The sequence below is a fragment of the Wolffia australiana genome, chromosome 5 (assembly GCF_029677425.1).
Source record: "Wolffia australiana isolate 7733 chromosome 5, ASM2967742v1".
NCBI classification, from domain to species: domain Eukaryota; kingdom Viridiplantae; phylum Streptophyta; class Magnoliopsida; order Alismatales; family Araceae; genus Wolffia; species Wolffia australiana.
Window position 1 is genome coordinate 19,201,082 of NC_135839.1, and position 8,919 is coordinate 19,210,000.

The 8,919-nt window shown below is 37.0% G+C and overlaps 1 protein-coding gene across 1 annotated transcript in view; it reads right to left on the minus strand.

Moving 5' to 3' along the window:
* Window positions 1-8,864: 8,864 nt before the first annotated feature.
* The window catches only part of LOC144703721 (cytokinin dehydrogenase 6-like), an 8,652-nt gene continuing 8,597 nt past the window's right edge, over window positions 8,865-8,919 (minus strand). The window contains exon 5 of the mRNA XM_078575968.1: window positions 8,865-8,919. This exon is cut by the window's right edge and continues 517 nt beyond it. The gene's annotated coding sequence lies outside the window, so the exon portion shown is untranslated.

The window sequence follows — 8,919 nt, forward strand, 5'->3', positions numbered from 1 at the left end:
GTTTTGGGGTTTGAGGATGATAGAGCTTCACCACCCTTTTATTTTATATTTTATCCTTGTAACCCCAAATTAAAAGTGTTCTTCTAGGGGGGCATTCACACAAAAAATTGTTGGGGCTGATCATCAACTCAGGCTGGGTGGCACCGGACAACATTACCATAAGTTTTATAGAAACGTTAACAGAGTCTGCCCTATCCGCTATCTCATTCCCTACATAGGTATAAAGTATTTCATATAGTTAACTAGATTAGAGAGAATAAATTAAAAAAACCTTATTCACCCACCTCTTAGCTCATACATAACTTAGCCACTTAAACTAAAAGTTTCATTAGAGAGTCAACATGCTCCTTTGTATATTCTAGAACACGAATGCAGCTTGGCACCTCATATGGTGGGAAATCCAATTTTTTCTATTGTGCTTAATTAATATGTAATTTATTAAATATATATCATGATTATTGATTAATTAGGCTGGAAAAAAGGTATTAGGCCACTTGAGTTGTTAACAAGAGTGATACTTGGGCCTAAGTGTCCCATACAAATAGTGTTTTGGCAGTTAGAACATATACTTGATGTTTAGGGGTTTTTATGAAAGATTCTATTTTAGTAAATATAGGAGAAGGCTCTAAACAAAATTCACCCAAGTTTGAGTACACTAGGTGCCCAACCTTCTTATCCCTTCTTCCTTAGGTCCCCTCCACAAAATGGATTGTTATTACACTAAGTATTGCCCTATTATGTTGAGTATAAAAATCACTACATGGCTTAAAAATGAATGATTGTTTTAGAATACCCCTTTATCATACTCTTGAATTGGATCACTGAAAAGATATTTTTAAAAACTTAATGAAATGAGTTTAGATTAAAGCAAGTAATTCAAATCATAAACTAAAATCAATCAAATAGTATTGTAAACTTTTTAAAAAATGTTTAATTTTTTTGTCATTTAAGTTTTGATGAATTAAGATCTTGGATATACATATATATATATCTAGAATTCTTGAGTAATCTAATAGGGGGAATGCTTCTCACATGACATGAAGGTCCCATGTTTTATTCCCCCCAAGTAAAATATAACTCCATACATTTTGTGTCTTGACATAGAACTGAGCACCCACGTGATTGATGGATATTATGTGGCCGTCAAGCCAATCACACTAACATGTTTATTTAAGTTCATTGAATAAAATATTTGCGTTCATTATTATTCCGTGTGATGTTTATAATGAAGTTCATGAACACGTGCAATGACTTAGTGAATTATGATGAGATCATAATAAAATGATCACTAGTCTTTAAACATGTATTCTAAATATTCCTATTCGATGGATGGTTGAGACGGGCATCAAATTATCCGGATAGAATAGCACTAGCTGATCCTACTTATACGATAAGTATAGATGATCCTTTAGCTATTAGTGTGGTGACACTAAGGACAGATAGTGGGTGCTCTTTGGAGAAAGAGTTCACTGAATTGATCCGTACGAATCCCTGAATGGTATTATACCTAAACGTCAATCAGGTTGATTCAAGTCACGGTTGTATAAGTGATCCACTGACCTGAGACACCAAGGACATCTCATGAGTGGACGACTACATTTTGACTATGACTTACGAGCCTCTAATCATGGGATTCAAATAAGTTATAGATCAGATGTAGTAATAAGCTTATGGAGATGATTGAGTGGTCAAGACGGGACCATCTACCCTCGGTATAAGAGGAGATGATTGACTCAAGGAAGACGATGCGGAAAAATCCCTGGCCAGGGTAGTGAGGATATTGGAGAAGGCGTTCTCCAATGATCCCCGTTACACATCAGTATCAATCGAATGACAGATTAGGGTTTGATGATAAACCATACCCTTAGTCATTTGACAATCTTGCGTGGATGATGGATTATACATATACGGTAATCGATGACGGTAAAGGATCCATGAGAGAGTTCGAGACTACTCAGTATTTTCTAGAGCAGGAGGTGTAGCTTGGCACCCCACGAGCTGGAAACTTAACCTACCGATTAGGTTAAATCAATCCTTATTTAATTAATCTATACGTTGATATAGTTAATTAATAAGGTTGGTCAATAAATGTTATTGGGTCATTAAAGTTATTAACTAGAACAATACATAGGCCTAGAGGGTCACACGCACAAGATCATAAGGGCATTAGCGGATATATTTTACTTTGTAGGGTTTTTGAGAAAAACCTTAAGTGAAATAAAAAGAGGGAAAGGGGTCTCATTTTAAGCACCCATGCAAGCCTGATTTGAGAGCCTCTCCCTTTCTCCACTCTCTTCTCCACTCATCCAAGGAAGAGTCTCTTCATGGTGAGGAGATCTTCAAGATTTTCAGGAAGAGTAGAAGAAGATGATGTGGAGATCCAAGCATTGAGTGATCTCGTGGATACTTCTAGAGGCCAGATGCATGAATGGCTTTAGAACGATCTCAGAGCAGCAAAGTCAAGGGTGGAATGAGTTCCCCAAAAGGTACTTTCAATGTTTTATTTTAAAGATCGATTGTCAATCGATCGACACGCTTCCGCATCCATGGAAATATGTCATGCAAGGATGAACCAAGGCAACGAACCCAACAGTGACACCTAAGAATTTTGCAAAATCTGTCTACCATTACATACCAACCTAACACCAGCCCAAGTATGTAGTTGGATGGACCCTATCATTCACAGATCAGGTCTAACCTGGTTTCTGCAAGATGACGGCTGGGAAAATATTTTGATGTCCTACAATTTGTGGATTGGGTTAAACACAATCATCCTGGATGGGGGGGGGGGTGCTTTCTTGGCATGGATTACCCCTATTTATTGTAGATCTGGTTTGACCTTATCACGCAAGGTGGGTGATGTCTCGACATGTGCATTGCATGATGATTGCTCACATGATGCATGCTATTTCTGACTCCCACATACTCTTTAGCGCTTGGTTGTGACCATGGCATAGATGATGGTCCAAAATGACATCATAACTTAATTGTCTATTTGGCATGACACTTTTGACTGAACTATGATGCCATTTTTCATTTCAATCATTATATGAAATCTAAGTTTCATACTAGTGATAGGTTTCATGGCCTTGATCAATGATCTAAAAGTAATATGATCATTGAAATAAAATGAATTGAATTATAACTTTAAACTAACTAAAAGACACAATCATTTAATTAATTGCTTGATTCAGTGATCATGAACCTCACAAATATTCGACACCTAAATAAATGTTCGTGATCTTTGCTATGTCGAATCTCGTCACCTTCTAATAGATTAGTGTTGTAATCACTCATTGAGGTGATTGCTCACTATTACAGCCACACTAGGATGGGAAGGGCCCCACCGAGAGATGGAGAAATAGGAGAGATCAAGGAAAGATAGGTGGAGAATTAGGAGGGTCCGTGATACTCTCGACGACGGTTGTGGACGCCCGTGGGTGGTGATTATCCCCCCGTCGGTCTTTGGGCTGGTCCGTCGGGTTATTGTGAGCCTGTCCATTACCCTAGACCCTTTGTGTCGTTTATCCGGTCTATTGCCCAAGGTCAGCGGTTTTCTGATGTATCTTCTCATTGATTTCACAACGCTTGCAACAACCACCCATGTTTGTCATCACGTATTATCATTCACTTCCTGTGGTGTAACACGAGCCACTCGATCCTGGCCATGCTGTGCTATATCACAAGAGGTCTTAGGTATTGTAGACCCAAGGACCACTTACAAAGTTGTGATTTGAGTTAACCTGGTTGAAAGTTAGTTATAAAATCATCCAAGCATTCATATAGATCACTTTAACGAAGTCTTTCCTTAAAGATGACCCACTTTAATGAAGTCCTTGGTTTCTCCACACTAATATTTATGATACCATACGTAGTTATCTTATTATTGGGAGAATATATTTATATTCAAGCTTGATGTCATTCTCACATATTGAATAAAATAAATATTTAAAATATTTGATTAAGAAAAAATGTTCACCATATATGATATCATTATTCACTAATTTTTATGTAATTTATTAGGCTTCATTATAATCATGGAAATTGCATGATAATGAATATAATTTGCATTAATAAATATGAAATGATACATGAACTTTAAAATTAAATGCCGCATAGAATTTCATCAATGTCACACTTGGAAAAGCCAATCACTCTTAGAGGGCAATCACATTGCTTTCTAGTGATGCTCAAAACTTGTTGAACTAATGGCTTCGTGTATGGATCTGTTTTATGGGTGATTGATCAAACTCTTTCTATCAGGATATATCATATTATAATAATCTCTGAAATAATTTTAGAGTGCGTCATAATGTCCATCAAATTACAATAAGACCATGTCTCTTTCACTTGCACAATATCACACAACAATGTAGCTTTCTCATTAGAGACATCAGTTGAAGCACTGTCCTCATTCTTTTATTTTTTGATTTTTAGAATAGTCTACTTTTATTTATGATGAAATTGAATCCAAATCTAGAATGTATATCAGTGGATCTGATTAAAAAATCTAGTACGTTTGATGATTAAGTTTCAATTTTCTTCATGAAGACAAAATATATCTATAGACCTTAAAACTTGACCATTCATCTCACATCCTTCTAGTGTTGTACTATATCAGCTAGGAGTCTGCTCATGTCAGAGTTATTGAAGATAGATGATGTTTTATCTAATGACATTAAAGTTAGTTTTCTGTCTGTGTCACTTCCTGAATGGTATGGCCACCTTGTGACAACTTTGTCGCATGGAAACAATGCACTTTGCCTAGATGAGGCTATGATGAGATTGATGTAGTATTATCAACAAAAGAAAGGATTTTAAGATACCAGTGGTGAGTCACTCTACATAAAGAATGGGAAGGAACGTGGAAGGAGAAGGATAAGGGGGAATTGAGGAAATAATAATCCTTGGTCCAAGTGTAGGACTAAGTGGTTGAAGAGTAAGATTTATCTTACATGTCATGAGAAAAGAACACTTGAGGAGCGATTGCTTGAAGCTAAATAATGGGAAGGTGATTTTTGGCAAGAATCACTACCAATGTTGCAAGCGCTTAGGAGAGTAGTGATAGAGAAGTCTACTCTTGGTTCCAGCTGCTGAATTACTAGATTTGTGTATTCTTGATTCCAGTTTCTCTTATCATTTGTGTCTCATGAAAATTGATTTCACTTGTATAGGAGTGATGCTGGACTAGTCTGTATAGGGAACAACACTTATTGCATGGTTATTGGCATTAGAATGGTAAAGATCCAGATGTTTGACAAAGCAGTTATTTGGTGGCAGATGAAGCTATGGTGATTGTCTTAGCTATTTGGAGCACTTTTAATGCTACGAAATTTTTTTTAGAATTATTTAAAGTGGAACTCATTTGAGAGGACACACATTTGAGAAAATATTAACATTCTTGAAGGGAACTATGTGATTAGTAGAGCTGTAGTTGCTACACCGCATGAGCCTATTATAAAAAATATACTGAGATGGATCTTACATGTAGGTCGTATGAATGGTGTGAGTATGTATAAGCTACATACACATTTACTGCATCCTAGGTGAGAACTTATATGTTTAATTTTTGCAAGTATTATGTCATGGAAAAGTAGTACAAGGTGAAACTCGAAGCCACAAAGTGTGACACTAGCAGTGTCATGGACTACAATCATGATGATGTGGGGGGGGGGCCTTCTTGATGTGATAAGCAAAGGAGGAGTTCCCTATTTTCTGATCTTTTTCGATGATTTTTCAAAGAAGGTCTAGGTTTACTTCTTAAAGCACAAGTCTAAGATATTGTTGCAGTTAAAGACTTCGTGTGTAGGAGTCAAGAACTAGAATAAGATGAAGATCAAGGTCTTACAAACTGAAAAATGGTAAAGAATCTAATATTTCTGAATTCTATCCGTTCTGTAAGAGCATGTAATTTTTCATCGATTAAAAATTAATAGCCCTTAGTAGAATTGCATAGCAGAATGCATAAGCAATTGTGGAGAGGGGAAGGTATTTGCTATTGAATGCAAACTTGCCTAAGGCTTTTTGGGTAGACAAAATGTAGATGCAAATTTTTTCTCTTGAAGGGAAGGTGGTTGAAGAGGTATGGGCAGAAGACATATCTGCTAGTGAAGGTTATGTCCTTATGCCTGCCAATGAAAGAACAAAGCTTGATGCAATGTCTCAAAAGTTCATCTTCTTGTGATTTAGAGACCAAGTGAAGGGAAATCAGCTTTGGGATATAGAAGCAACAAAGATTGACTTTGGAATGTATGTAGTATTTTATGAAATCCACATGGTGAATCCTTCTAATGAGCAGGAGGTCAGAATTGTGCTGGCGAATATGTCCACGACATGACATGGGTAGAGTTAGAGATTGTGAAGAGTCCACCCTATTCAGTTAAAAGAGGAGAACCAGCAGAGGACCCCACGTAGAAATATGGTAGTATTACTATTAAATGTGTGAGTCATGAGACACGCCCTCGTACTCATCGTAATGATTATGTGGCTTTTTATTTCTCTGCAGGAGATGGATAACCTACTTCTTTCATGGAGGCAATTGTTTTCCAAGAGGAGAAGCGGCTGTATGAGATGTCTAAGGAACACAAATCCTTGGACAAGAACCAAATATGTGGCTTTGGGGAGCTTCTAGTCTAGTAGCAAGCCATCAAATGTAAGTTAGTTTTTAAGAAGACAACACTTCTTTCTGATGTGTAGAAACCATCATAAAAAGAACCTCCTGTCACAAATGGTGTTGTGCAGAAACAGGGAGGTCAGAATTGTAATGAAAAATTCTCACTTGTTCTGAAACATGCATCTAGTCAAATGGTTTTAACCATTGTTGTGCATAAGGACCTGGATTTGGAGTAGTTGGATGTGAAGAAGATATTCTTAAAGTGATTTTGAGGAAGTCATATACATGCCACAACTTGAAGGCTTTATTGTACTAAGGTCAGAAAACCTTATTCCTTATGTAGGCTGAAACAATCTCTGAGGCAGTGGTACAGTAAGTTTGACTCACACATGATGCATATTGGCTATTCTATGAGCAAGTGTGATTGGTACCCTCTACATGAGGATGTGTGAGGATGGTTCTTTTTATTTGATGTTCTATGTGAATGGTACACTCATTGCTAAGAAGAATTTACCCAAGATTACACATTTGACACACTATTGAGCAGGGAATTTAAGATGTAGAAAAGAAGATCCTAGGTATGGAGATATATAGAAACCAAGTAAAAGGTCATATGTGGCTGACTCAAAAGGAGATATATTGGGATGATTGTTGACCTGTTTGGCATGACTAATGATAAAGTACTGAATATTTCTCTAGTTAACCTTTTCAGATTATTAATGTCTCAGAGTCCTGAAGCTGATAAAGACAGTTGAAGTCAAGTTAATTCATTATGCTAATGTCATTTGGTCTCTTATGTATGTTGTTGGACTGTTGAGCAGGTTTATGACCAATCTGTGCAAGGAACAATAGAGCATGGTGAAGTGGATTCTTACATATGTGAAGGGCACACTTTGTGTGGGATTTCTCTTTGACAGAGCTGTTCGCTTTCCATGCATGGTTATCTTGACAGTGATTTTGAAACCAACATAGATAATCGAAGACCCATAACTGGTTATGTGTTTATAGTGGAAAGTGAACCTATAATCAGGAAGTCGACACTTCAAACTATAGTCACACTATCTACCCTTTACGTGGAGTACATGACAGCTAATGATGGTGCTAAACATGACTTGTGGTTGAAGGGTCTAACCAAAGAACTCGGTATTCCTCAAGGTGAAGTTCCTCTATTATGCCACAGTGATAATGCTATTTTATTGGCAAACAATTAGGTCCACCATGCACAAACCAAGCACATTGAAATGTGGCATCACAAGATCCATGAGTTATTCTACAAAAGACTCAAATGGAGGAGAATCATGATAATGGGTTCACAAAAGTTGTCATGATTGAGAAGTTCAAATATCGTTTGGACTTGATGCATGTTGCATGTACCTTGAAGTAGGTAGAGTGACTGGGGTGTTCTTATTGTCTATGAAGTTCAAATATTGTGGGAATGCACTATAGGAAGTTCCTTGCACAGATTATTCAACCCCTAGAGAGGGTCGACACATAGGAAATTTAAGTCCCCTCTCTCTTTTTTTCTCATTTAAGATGGATCCATGTGGGGCCTTTACTTATGTAAGGGGTTAGACCCCCTTGTAAACCCTAACTCAAATTACAGCCACTGGGTGTTTTTCTTCATTCTCTTTGTCTCCTTGTCTCTCCCCTCTATCTACTTGGCTTATTCTCCCTTGATTATTCCTTAGTGATTACTCATTGTCTAGAGAGTTCAGAAATAGCCTCTCTACAGCAGCATACGACAAGCTTACACTGAGCATCACACACTCAGGACGTTGACGTCATGCCGGTGACATACAGAGGTCTATAATATATTTCTATTTGTCATCATATTCATCTTGTCTGGATTGGCATTTTCTGCATTTTACTGTAGCATTGTGGGATTTCTTTCTACATAAAAACATTAGTATGCATTTTATTATAGAATCTTCATTTATCTATACTTCCTTTTGATATCTCTTCACTGATCTCTAACATTACCAGAGCTTCATGCTTCTCTTACAAAGAATGAAACTTCTTCTACTTTATCGCCTCAAAATCCAAGGGATTTAAGGCCTTATACGACTTGATCATTGACGTCTTAAGCAGATTGACTCTCATATAATGTCATGATCTGGACAAAACCATCTTAGACCTAAATAACAGGAACAAAAGGGTATCAGAAGAACGCTGAGCTTCCTATCATTTTCCCAGGGTATTCATTTCCAACGATGCCATTTATTGACATATCTTGCTTTGACGATAACCCATATTCACATATCTTGCTTCAACAATACCATTTATTCACATATCTTGCTCCAACAATA